Source organism: Dipodomys ordii, unplaced genomic scaffold (genome assembly GCF_000151885.1).
Source record: "Dipodomys ordii isolate 6190 unplaced genomic scaffold, Dord_2.0 Scaffold21, whole genome shotgun sequence".
NCBI lineage: Eukaryota > Metazoa > Chordata > Mammalia > Rodentia > Heteromyidae > Dipodomys > Dipodomys ordii.
Window position 1 is genome coordinate 4,990,558 of NW_012267237.1, and position 13,351 is coordinate 5,003,908.

Genomic DNA, 13,351 nt, shown 5'->3' on the forward strand with positions numbered 1-13,351 from the left:
GGCCAAGACCAGACTTGGAATTTAGAGCTGCAATTTGAAAAGTGATCTTGCTGCACCCCAAATCTTGTCCTTAGATGCTACGGTGATGACAGCCAGCAATATAATCACCCCACATGTTGACAACATCAAGACTCACGGATATGGCCGCCTCAAATCCAGACTTGATTCCAAGGCCCTCTCTGACCACCATAGTCTTGTTCTCTGTTGAAAATTCAGCAACAGCCTGGAAATGGCTCTTTTCCCAGAAGACCTACTTTATGGCTTTTAACATAAAGTCTAACATGTTAAGTAAAGTGGAAGAGACAGATGATGGAAAAAATAATGTAAATGTCCTTCGAATAAGTGATGTAATCCAAGAGAGCTTTCTCCTCCTCAGACTACAGCCTCTGGGCAAATTCAGTCTGCCATCTGTTCTATGCGTCTTTGAGGATTAAGGACCTTTTGGTTACACTTCTAAAATTTTTTAATCAAAATTTCACATCTACAAAAGAAGGTTTTGTTGTCACCTGCGCCACCCACGTGTGCATTTGCACACTCATGATGCCTGCTGGCACACACCATGGCAGAGGTGCGCGGTGAGGCAGAGCACTCACGTGGAGCATGAAGCCTTGGTGGTCTAGTTTCAGATGGTTCCATCTGAAAGGTGCGTGGCTCTGTGCCACCCGAAGTCACAGTCCCGCCTCTTCACTCTGAGGGCCAGACACTAGCATCCCACACCTTTGCAGAGAAAATGACATCTTGGAGAGGCAGTGATCGCCACAGATAGAAATGGATGGCTACCAGGTTACTCCATCACCACAGCAAACTGAAGGGTGAAAGCATGCAAAGTTAGAGAGACAGTGTGAGAAGGGAGATGGGTGTGAGGAGCCCCATGCCCACACGAAGCGCAGCAGCATCCTTGCCTTCTTCCCACTAAGTGTGTGTCTCCAAAGCTCTGTCCCAGTCAGGATGCTGATGGGGACACAAATTGTCACAGGTTGCCGCTGGCTTAGACTAAGGGCTCTCAGCAAAGCCCGTGGAAAGTAGGAGGGCAGGGAGAGGTTAACCACAGATGCCAGCGAGGAAGTCAGAATCAGGGCCATGAAAGGCAGGGTCCCTAGTGGCTTGCCATCTTGGGGTATATTTCCATTGTTCCCCGAGATTGTCTGTGAGGGCTCTGGGAGAATCCTGGTTTTCCATCCCCCGCCTTGATCAACTGACATTATCTGGGATCTAGGCACCATTATTGGGATCCATACTGCTTTGCAGCTCTATCCAATGGCAGACATGATGAGCTGAAAGATGGCATCAGTGGACACGCTGTTCCCTGAGTTCAGTCTTCCATTACAGAGTGCCTGCAAAGACTGCTGTCCAGGTCTCAGTGCTCTGTCTCCAGCTTCCCTTGGCTTTCGTGTTCCACCGATCCCACAGCTCCCCCTCTATCTCCCCATCAGTTATGATCATGGTGGTAACGGTGGAGGGGTATCTAATTTATTTAGAGTGTAGTTAAAAACATTCCTTAAAGTCGCTGCCACACGGCTTCTTGTCTTTTATCTTCACTTTCCTCCCGTGTTGCAGCGTGTCTTACTTAGTAGGTCAGATGTAAAGTGGGATTGGTACCAAGTGCTCCTTCTACATGGCTGCAATGGGCAAAAATCTTAGTGGCAGAAAGCACTTCCTCCAGATGTGTGCACTGGCTTTCTCCTGACATGGCCCACAAGTCTTGTCTCTAGTGTCACACTTCTCAGAGGAGAATATTTCTCACTGTTCCTCCATTTCCATGGAGACAAATAGGATTCAAACCCATTCTTCAGCCTTGAGGGGGAGGCCTTCACCCTAACCAAGACAAACAGTACCACTTTATCCATTTTCCCCGCATCTCTTTTTTCATCATGGCATGGAGTCAATCATCCTTCAGGTGGAAATCGACAAAACCTTTTCATTTCCCTCTCACCAGTTTCGTGATTACTCTGAGAAATTCACTGGCTCTGTGAGCTTACTGCCGAGGGCACCTCCATCTTAGCCTTCGCTCTAGGGGCTTGGCTTCCTCCTCTTGATGACTGGTTTTCAAAGTTTATAATATTTTTGGGGGGGTGTCTGGTCGTGGGGCCTGAACTCTGGGCCTGGGCGCTGTCCCTCAGCTCTTCAGCTCAAGGCTAGCGCTCTACCACTTGAGCCACAGCGCCACTTCCGGCTTTTTTTCTTTTTTGCTTATGTGGTGCTGAGGAACCGAACCCAGGGCCTCAGGCATGCAAGGCAAGCGCTCTACCACTGAGCCACCTTCCCAGCCCCTCATAGTTTATAATATTAAACCATGCTCCCCTGTATGATTCACTGGCAATTGGTGAACGTTCTTTTGTTATTCTTTTACAAATATTGTCCTATTTTAATAAGTACCCCTATTTTCATTTAAATTACTAGTAACCATGGATTTTATTTTGAAGGTTTGAGAATTGGATAAATGTATAAGGATCAGATATCTTATTTTATGTGTGTTATACTGTTGAATTCTAATTATCCATGAAGCCTGAGATCCATCTACTGAACTGAGAGTTTGGGATGATTCTTTTAAATACCTCTGCGGTGGTATTAACTCTATGCGTCATAGACAGAGTTTACCTTGCCTTGGGTAATATTATGGCATGTGCTTTTATTAACAACTGAAAAACTATTTTAGTAAAATCACTAAATGGAAGAACAGAGCATTTCTAGATATTTTGGTGGCTCACTTAAGAATGATTCATGAAAAAATATCTTAATGCCATCTTTAAAATTTCCTCCTAAAATATTTACTAAAAAAGGTCACAGACAATGTTGTTTGATTTTATTTTCTTGATAAAACATCAATAGGACTTTGTATACAAATGTTTGTTATGTCAGGGCACACGGCACAACTGTAATAATCCTAGATCTCAGGATCTGAGATGAGGGCCAGAGTTCAGAGCCAGCAGGGGCAGGAAAGTTTGTGAAACTCTTATCTCCAATTAACCACCAGGAAACCAGAAGTGGCATTATGGCTCAAAGTGATAGAATACTAGCCTTGAGCAAAAGAGCTTAGGAATAGCACCCAGACCCTGAGTTCAAGCCCCAAGACTGACAAAAAAAAGCTGTTTTTATTTATATAGATTTCTAGAACAATCTTATAATAAATTGAAAATTACTGATGTGATTTGTTGATATCTACTTAATTTCTAGTGTCTTGCCTTTTTTCAAAGATTTCTAAAAGTTATTTGCCAATAACTACTAGTTTTTTGTAAAAGGCAAAATGTAATGATAGAGCACAGCATAGAAATCACATCACAGCCTTCCCTGGACCCAGTTCTTCCTATGGTATGTAATTAGCCTGGAGCAAACATGTGGATGATGAGAACATGCGAGAGTAATTAAACACAGAGCTGGGCACATGGAAAAGCCATGGGAGGTCAAGGTGGAATTCAGAATGGCTGGGAGTGGACTTAAAGTTTCTGGTTTTCTAGCTCCTTGGTTCTCACATTGATTAAAGCTTCAATCAAGTTCCATGTTGTGTCCAGAAAATGGGGAATCTTGGGGTAGAGAGAGGTTCTGGAGCCCAAACAACCTAAGATCTTGAAGACCACCTTCCAGTTTCTGGGATTGCTTCTTGAGAACACTTGTATGGAAGGTAGCATAGCTGGGAGAACAGCAGTGGCCAAACTTGGGGCGGGAAGCCCAGGCGATTCTCAGAAACGACTGCCAAGCAGGTGTGCGCCTAGGCCTGGGCAACCTCCCTCTGAAGAGAGTCATGTGATTTGTCCAAAGCAAAAGCATCAATAACCCCATCCACTGAACCCCCCCCAAAAAAGAGGGGACGGAAACCTCTCTGTTGTCCTAAAAATCCACTTTTGAGGCAACTCGCTTTATAATAACCAAGGACTGAAATGCTTTCCCAAACCAAGCCAGACCTGAGCTCAACAGGCACGGACAATGCTGGTAAGAACGGTATCTCCTTAGAAAACACGGCCCTAAACCTTACCAGACTTCAGCTTTGCACACCTCCTCATAATACGCTTAAAGATCTAGTGTTTGACAAATATTTTTGTAGGTGTATTGAGGTAGAGAATTCCCATGAGCATATATATCAACCTTATTCAAATTAATCCATAAATATGCATTTTAATTCAATATAATCCTGTCTCATTAGCCATCACTTTCATTCCCATGCTGATCCTCTATTTTTGTTTGCTGACAGGAAATGTGCCTTCTTTTCACTCTGGCAGGACTGTGGATCATAAGTTATTCATTTCCTCTTAAGTTCCTCTGCACTGCATTCCAGGCTGTGAGCCTGTGGCTGGTATCAGATACGGGATGAGTCTTGGCCCAAGTCATTTACGTGAGTGCTCAGACTTGCACCTGCAGAATAATAAAAAGAAAAGAAAGACAAGTGTCACTTCATCTGCTCCAGAAAGATCAGAAATCAGAGACTGTTTTTTGCTGGTCATGGGGCTTGAACTCAGGGCCTGGGCACTGTCCCTGAGCTTCTTTTGCTCAAGGCTACGGCTCTACCACTTGAACCACAGTGTCCTTTAGGCGTTTTTCCTGGGTAGTTTATTGGAAAAAGGAGTTTTATGGACTTTTCCTGCCTGGGCTGGCTTTGAACTGTGCTCCTCAGATCTGAGCCTTCTGCGTAGCTGGGGTTACAGGCGTGAACCACCAGCTCCTGGCTTAGAAATCAGAGAAAATATGCAAAATAAATTAAAATATTCTTTCTTCTTAGTACACAGGTATACTAGTGTTCACATAGACACAGTGGTGGGTGTCATGGCAAACCTAGGTGTGGATATAGATGCACACAACTAAAATATACACGTAGAATATAACCCTCCCATCCTCCCATCATTTCTTCTAGTGAAGAAAATTACAGGTTTCAGTAATGGCCCCAAATAGAATTCAGAATATTTCCATCTCTGCTGCCACACTAAGGATGCTTTCCTGTTTCCTTCTGACACCTGACACAATAGAAGAGAACTCGAGCTGAAAGAGACAGCAGGGTGTATCTCCACAACCACAGCCTTCAAGAACACTGAGGGCCGGAGAAGTCGCAGGCTTTAGCCACTGTCCACGTACCGAGAGATGGAGCCAACACTAGATTGTCTTCTTCTAGAACTTCAGACAATTTAATGAGCTTCTTAGTGGAAGTCCATTCAGTCACTACTTATGCATTCATACAGCAAAGGCCTACTAAGTGTCTTCCGCACACTGGGCTCCAGACTCCATGTTCTGCGCTGGGAAGAAAACATTGAAAGCCCCCAGTTGAATACATGATCACCTGAAGTAAACAGGTGATTTTAGTAGAGTTCAGGTGTCACCACCATGGTGATTGTGAGCAAATCACACCAGTTAGGGCTGGAGTGGGGGAGTTGTGCTGGACAGTTGGGAGGAAAGAAACAGGATGGGATTGGAAAGGGATCGGACAGTCTGGAGAAGATAATGTTGGCAAAGGAAGGTGCTGGAAACCATAGGAGGGTGCCAGCCCTTGAGATCCCCGGGGCAAAACCTTCTCCAGTGCTAGCTGGCACTGCTCATGATGTGGAAGAGCTGGGCTGCAGATCCCATTGCCGAAGACGGAGGGAGCGATTCGTGACGGAGTGCCAAGGATGCACAGCTCAGAGGGGAGCTGCCCATCAGGTGGGTGATGGGCGTCCAGGAACTGGGAGTAGCAGTAGGTTGGGGACAAGGCAAGTTCTGCCATCAAAAGCAGTGTGAGCATTTCTGCTTGAGCATTTGGATGTGAAATCAGCCTTAGCTGGAAGAAGAGGATGGGGGGGGGCGGTGGTGTTTTCTATCAGGAAGGTGATGGTTTCCATTTGAGATGCTGTCTTGATGTTCCTGCACGTGACAGAGAACTCTGCTTTCTCCAGTATAAATTCTCTTCTTTCTGTACCATGAGAGAATCTTTTTTTTTTTTTTGGTCGGTCGTGGGGCTTGAACTCTGGGCTTAGGCGCTGTCCCTGCACTCTTCAGCTCAAGGTGAACACTCTACCTCTTGAGCCACAGCACCACTTCTGGTTTTCAAGTGGTTTATTGGAGATAAGAGCCTCACAGACTTTCCTGCCCAGCCTGGCTTTGAACCACAATCCTCAGATCTCAGCCTCCTGAGTAGCTAGGATGACAGGCATGAGCTACTGGTGCCCGGCGAGAGAATCTTTTTGGTTGCACACAGCCCACTTACAAGATAGACATGTCACCGGGCATGGCCTTCTGATGTTTGGCCCATGGTCTGGGAGAGAAGTGGTCCCACTCTGGAAGGCCGTGGGCAGTGAAATCGTTGAAGTGCTCAGCCGTGAAGTTCAGAGAGAATGGAAGTAAGGGGAGGGTAGCCGTAAGAGGGAAAAGTAGTCATCTTAAAAGTCCAAAGAAGGGCTTTCAAACTACAGCACTGATTCTCAACCACAGGGAAATTTTACCCGTCCCCCTCCCCACCCCAGGAAATACTCTGCAATGCCTGTCGGCATTCAATTTGTCTCCATGGAGATCGGAGTTTTTATTGGCACCCGGTGGGCAGGAGCTACTAAAATCTAATCTGAGTCTCAGTCTACTGGGTAGCTGTTGCTACACTTTGCTCCATGCGCAGGACAACCCCACGAGGAAAAACTATCCAGCCCCCAAAGCCAGCAGTGCCAACAGCAAGAGACCGTAGCATGGAGGAGAGCCAACCGGTGCCAATGCATAAGGTGGAATTCCAAGATATTAGGGAAAAGTAAGGAAGGCACCCAGCTGCCCAGGGCGTGGTCTGTCTGGACGCCTTTGATTTCTTTAGGCACTCATGCAAATGAGTTCCACGTGCCCTGGGTAAACTGGTGTAGCGCTGTTTTACCAGGCTTATCACACATATTGCTGGTGAATTTATTTCCTCTGAAGTTGACAGTTTGATAAGGTTCAAATCTTTTCTATTCAGATTTAAGTACATGAGCTAGAAACAGCAAATCAAATCCCCAACTACATTAGATGCAGGGTCTGAGTTTGAGCTGTCAACACAATTGCATGATGTCAGATTTCTTCAATTGTATAAGCTCCAACAGTGATCCTGAGCAAGAGTCGGGTTTCTGTGGATAAACTAGAATATAATTCTCTTCAAAGACTGCAGTATTGGCGAATTTAGAAGGGGAGTCCCTGAAAGAATTCTGTGGTTTATTAAGAAGACTTTTATAAAATACGGCGTGTGGGGGGGAACATATAGCTTGGTCATAAATATGAACTATATTTGCCAGCCATTTAGGAAATAAACCAAGTGTATGAACAAGCAAACTGTAGAAGATCACCTTTCTTTTGAGTTTCCACATGGTCATTTCATTTGCATTACTGACTTTTATTCTATAATGACTTTGTGGCGCAGTTTGTCACTTGAATCTCATTTTTATCTGAGGAAACCCAGGACAATGCTGATTATCACAGTGAGCATTCATGTGGTCAGCTGTCTCTTTTCTTCTTTATTATTATTTTTTTTTACCTGAAAAGTTTATGTGCAAAAATAATAGTTGAATCTGGGCACTGGTAGCCAGGCCCTCCGATGGCTAGGCAATAAAGGCTCATGCTGTCATCTTCGCTCCTTCGTAGGTTGAGATCTGAGGTTCACAGTTCAATGCTGGCCTGGTCAGAAATGTCCATGAGACACTTATCTCTGATTAACCACCAAAACTGGAAGTGGAGCTGTGGCTCAAGTAGAACACTAGCTTTGAGCAAAAGAGCTCAGGTACAGCTTCTGAGTCCCACAATCATGTGCACACTGTACACACACATGTGTACACAGACACGCATATACACACAGCAATGATGCGCTATCGCTGGATATAATTGTAGTAGTGCCTACACCACCAGAAGTTGAGGACAGGTACAATATGCAGAGGACATTACCTGCTGGGTTGTGTCTTTGAAGTCTAGGTGGCACATTATTTACCAGGACAAGTGAGCAAATATTTGGACATCTGTTGGAGAGACTTTGGCTCCCCTCCTCCACCAGAAACTCAACTTCCTATCTACAGCAGAAAGTAGATAATAGATATTCCCCTTTTGAGAGTTAGCTGTGTGCTCAGGAAGGGAAGCCTGAAGCACTTTGTCGAGAAATCTCTTCAGTTCAATGTCTTGTCAAAGAAAGATTTCTGATATGGGGGAACAATACACTCTGTGCTCCAACTCTCTTCTTAGTTATTTTGATTGACAAATAACAGCGATACGTGTTTATCGGATGCCAGGTGATGCATGTGTACACTGAAGGATGATCCACTCGTGCCCAGGGAGGGCTTCTAGCCTGGCTGAGAATCACTCGGTGGGGAGCAGCCTGAGGACTGCCAACAGGGTAGAGTACAGGAAGCCAGTCTCACCCCAGCCTGCACCTGGGCTGAAATTTGCTTATTTTAGGATTGTGTGGAACATGGCTGCCATGCTGAGCTTCTCTCTGTGGAAAGACCTTTGCTGACTTCCCTTCCTGGCATTGCCTGAAATCACAGTCCTTTTGATCTTAACCTCCCAAATAGCTAATATGACTGAGGCTGAGGAGTCTCAAGACTTTTCTTCTGAGGCTGGCCTTGAACCACAGTCCTACCATTCTCAGCCTCCCAAGTAGCTAGGATCACAAGCAAGAGCCTTTGGTGTCTGGCCATTTTTTATTGACTTCGTGATAGGAAAATGTTGTCATGTTCTGATGATGAGATTCCCTTTGGGGCAGGTTGTTAGTGCTGGTGTTGAGTTATCGGGTGCTCAGCCTTCGTGGGAGGCTAGTGCGGAGCCTTGCCTGCCATCTTGCTGGGTGCTGCTATGCAGATATATCCTCTGCCCCTGCTGTAAGGGGTTGTGGCCGTCAGTGGGGCCTCCACAATCTCCCATTAAGGGCTGAATATTTTTCCACCTTCTGAGTTGATTTCTGTTTCTCTAGAGGCTGTATTTTACAGAATTGAATTGACACTTGATGGTAAACAGTTCAAGTTTAGAAAGACCAATTTGCTGTCATCAGTGAGTATAGACATCCTTTACAATTTGCCTTGATTAGCACTTTCTTCTGTAACTTCATTTAACTAGATAGTAATTGCATGAGTGGTAATTTCATTCTTCCCACAGTATGCTCTTTAAAAGTTTTCTGGTCATCTTTTTTTCTTTTTTCTTTTCTTTTTTCTTTTTGTAGGTCTTGGGGCTTGAACTCTGGGCCTGGGTGCTGTCCCTCAGCTCTTCAGCTCAAGGCTAGCGCTCTACCACTTGAGCCACAGCACCACATCCAGCTTTTTCTGCTTATGTGGTGCTGAGGAATCAAACCCAGGGCTTCATGCATGCAAGGCAAGCACTCTACCACTGAGCCACCTTCCCAGCCTTCTGGTCATCTTCTTGAACTTCCACATCAGAGTAGCAGGAAAGAGCTGTCCCTGGACCTGGAATTTGACAGTTGAAGTTTAGTCTCGGCCACCCAGGTGTGGACCCCCACACCTGCTTTCCTCTGAGCAACACCAGTCTTGATCTTGCTTTACTGTTGTCCAAAAGATTGGATTTTAAGTAAAATGGAATGTCACTATCATGTTTTAATGAGAAAACAAGGCATACATGCAACCAAAGGACTTGGTGTGTTATATCAGAGATGGAGATGTGCGGAGGTGCATCCTGGTTTGATTTGACAAGGCATCACAGTTCTCTAGACTGTGAAATAGGCAAGACAGCTCTTTCCCCCACACATACACAAGTTCTCCGGCCCTTGCTCTCCTCCTCCTCCTCCTCCTCCTCCTCAGAATCTCAGCCTTTCCTTACCCTCCTCACTCTAGCTACAGCTACTCTTCAAGAACCCACTCCCTTCTTGCTCATTGTCTGTCCCAGAGCTATCATCTTCCCTAGGGCACTGTGGACTTCAGGCTTTGCATCCGAATGTGGTAGGTTGAGGCTCACAGGACATAATTATCTCTGCAACAGAAGACTGTAAATTGTACAGAAGGCAAAACATGGCTCCCTAAAGTGTCAAAAATCCTACATTGACAGAGAGCCCCACGTCTCCCAGCCCACAAGACTTAGCCTAACTATAGCTCAGAGACTGATGCACTGTGGTTGCAGTGGCAAAGAAGATAAGTCTTGTCTCTGCCCCCCAGGAGGGGAAGTGGAGCACCACTTCTTGGTGTAGGGTAAACCAGGAAGCATAAAGCAAGATCAAATATGAAGTCGGTGTTTGAAGTTGACCAATATAAAGTAAGAATTCCGAGGGACCTTTGAGGAGCATGTTTTATTTATTAAGGGGACTAGAAAACAATTTGGGGCAGTGCCCAGATGGAAGTCAGACCCTATGAACAAAGATGCTGGTTTTCTTGTGGTGCTCAGGATGCTCCTGGATGGTATGGAATGACCCTGCTGCCTCCTCCGGACCTGGAGGTGGAGTCACAGGTGGTCCAGAGCTGCTTAGGTGTCTAATATCTGGCCAGTTTGGTAACTGCTTTCTGTTAGGGCAGGAAGAAAGCACATCCCTCCTTCCCAGGGCATTGGCTCCACATCCTGATGGGATGCGATTATATTTTTAAAAAATTTAAAAAAAAATACTAGACTATATACTGTGACTATGCTGTTAGCTACTCAGGAGGCTAACACCAGAAGGATTCGAGTTCAAAGCCAGCCCAGGAAGAAAAGTCTATAATATGTCATCTCCAATTAACCATCAAAAAGCTGGTCTGAAGGCATGGTTCAACTGGTAGAGCACCAGCTGTGAGCAAGCAGCTAAGCACAAAGCCTTAAGTTCAAGACCCCATACCAAAAAGAAAAAGAAAAGGATTGGAGAAAAGCACCTTGATGGAGAAAAATATTTTAATGCTTAAATATTTCCCCTCCCTTTATAAAGCATTTGCAATGTTCATTATATTCATGGCTTTTTGAAGGAATAATGCTATACTGAGCATGACTGGATCTTAGATCAGAATTCGAACAAAAGTTTTCTTTGTTTCAATTGCACTTTTCTATCAGTCTGCTCTCACAAAAATACAATAAAGTGCAGTTATAATATTCTCATCATTATATTAGAAATACTTTAGAGCTCAGACTGCCTTGCATGTTGATCAATAAAACATTGAAATGTGTTCTAGTGCTCTTGTATAAAACACACATTAAAAGAACACATTCCAGGAAAAGGTCATTGCTATGGAATAAGACTATGCGGTGGTGGGGGCCGGCTCAGGGAAGGGTGTGTAGAAGTGACCCCCAACAGAGCCCCCTGTCTCTGGGGAATGTTTGGGTAAGCCAGAACAAGCGAATTCTCTAACATTACATAAGCTGCTCTAGCAAGAGCATGAGTCAGTGATGGTCAGGGGGCAGCTGACCAACTGATAGGCAAGGTGGGTTTCCAAAAGTCTCCCTAGGAAATTTGTCTAATGACCTGGCATGCTAACGTTGCTCAGAGACATCCAGAATAGTTAGCGCTTCAGTGTGTGTGTTGTTTTCAGGGAAGGTAGCACAGCATGCAGCTACTTAAAGAAAAGGAGAAATGTGTACTGACATATTAATCTCGCCACATCAGGGATTGAGTTGAGGTTTAGTCTTCGTGTAAAAATATTCAGCACTTCTTGCAGTGAGCTCCTGGGCAGGCAGAGGGTTCCGTCTCGTGGTGAAAAGCCTGCAGCCTCTTCCTTCAGATCAAGCTTATGAGAAAGACAAGTGTAAAGGACAGTTCTTCCCTCACATTCGGCGGAGCTCAGGCTCACCTCTGGCGTAACGCTGCCTCACGGCGAGCTCATCACTGACCCCCAAGCTGGGTCCCTTGGTGAGCTTACCTAGTAGAGCCCGCTTGGCCTCCAGCGGAGGAGGCAGGAGGGCACAAGAGCAGGTGAGCCTTTTCTGCCGGCGGTTCGCCAAATCTATATGATTCCTCACACCACAGAATATTCTAAAACAACAAAAGTGAAAAGTTTTTGTTTTACGTAACGTATGAATTTCATCTTGTGGATTTTTCAAACCACCCAATAAAAATGTGCTCAGAGCTCTACATTTGGGTTTAAAATAGAGATTGTACTTTCCATTTGGTTGTTAAATGAGGCTGGGGTGGGAGGGAATTACTAAATTTGATTCTCCTTTTCTTGGTTGTAGAATCTGTGTCTTTCAGGAAGGACTGGCCCTTGGGATTCAGCATAATCTTATTACAGAGACAAGGGAGAGGGGTGCTGCCTGGAAATGCCTTCCTCAGGTTTATGCCAGGTGTGCCCCAATACAGGTCTACAGGTACCATCTTTCAGTTGGGAGGTGATTCCAGAGAGAAGAGAGAGGGTGGGGGGCAGGGCGGAAGGTCAGCTATCGAAAGCAGCTACCTAGAGGGGCAGCAGGACTTTGAAGGACATGTGGGATGTGTGAGAAGGTCATTGTCTGAGATACAGGAAAATGTGAGATGCACGCGCGCGCACACACACACACACACACACACACACACATACACACAATGAAGTTAATCAGCCATTATGAAGAGTTAAATCATGCCACTGACTATGGGAAAAGGAGGTCATAGAAGTGCAAAGGAGATAGTGAAGATGTAGAAGGGAGAAGACAAAGGTAGGGAAGGAAGGAGTCAGAAAGAGAAGTAGAGCGGTTGAATACAATCAAGGTGCATTCAATTGTCATGTGCATGTATGAAAATTCTGTGATGAAGTCTTTCACTTTGTACAATTAAATTTTTAGAGGATTATAAATATGTGCTTTCCTTTAAGAGAATGGAGACGTTTTCACTCTAAAATTAGGCTCTACTAAAGTAAGTACAATATTACATAGTAACATTTCTTGTTTACTGGATGTACTGACTCCACCAAACAAAAACAAACAGATTTTTGTTTGCTTGCTGTTATGATTTCCTTGTGGTCCACCTGTGGTTTCTTATATATTGGCAGATATATTTCATAGATACTTGGCAGAAGTTAATATTTCTAACTCCACTCCCAGAATAGTTGCGAATCGCTAGAGGAGACTGGCTGTTTGTCATAGAGGAAATGAAATACTGGGAAATGTATGACTGCCGTTTTTAGGAAGTATGGGATATTAACTGCCTTTCCGAAGTGACATCAAGCTTGTGCTTTGTCTCTCAAATGAACAAGCTCCAAAAATGAGTGTTTTTATCTCAGTCTGACCACTCATTTCTCGGATTTTAATATAATTCCTGTTCCACTACTTTGGAATCAAAAATAGATAAATAATATCCTTTGGGAAATAAGTTTGCCTGTCTTGTTACTCATGGGGAACTTCTCATATGTTTAGAACTCAATAAATTATAAGCTCAATAAATAATAAGCAATATTGCACAGTCTGACCTTATAGCACTGGTTGGCTTTTATTTCTTTCTATTTGTATTTCTAGAATCTATGTTTCAACTTAGAGGAAAGCATGCCCGCCAAGCCCCCCTTACAAGTCTGTGGTGATCTGGACT

General features: G+C 44.6%; 1 protein-coding gene across 1 annotated transcript in view; it reads left to right on the top strand.

Moving 5' to 3' along the window:
- Adcy2 (adenylate cyclase 2 (brain)) overlaps positions 1-13,351 on the top strand; it is a 319,852-nt gene that overhangs the window by 208,342 nt on the left and 98,159 nt on the right. The window lies entirely within an intron of this gene.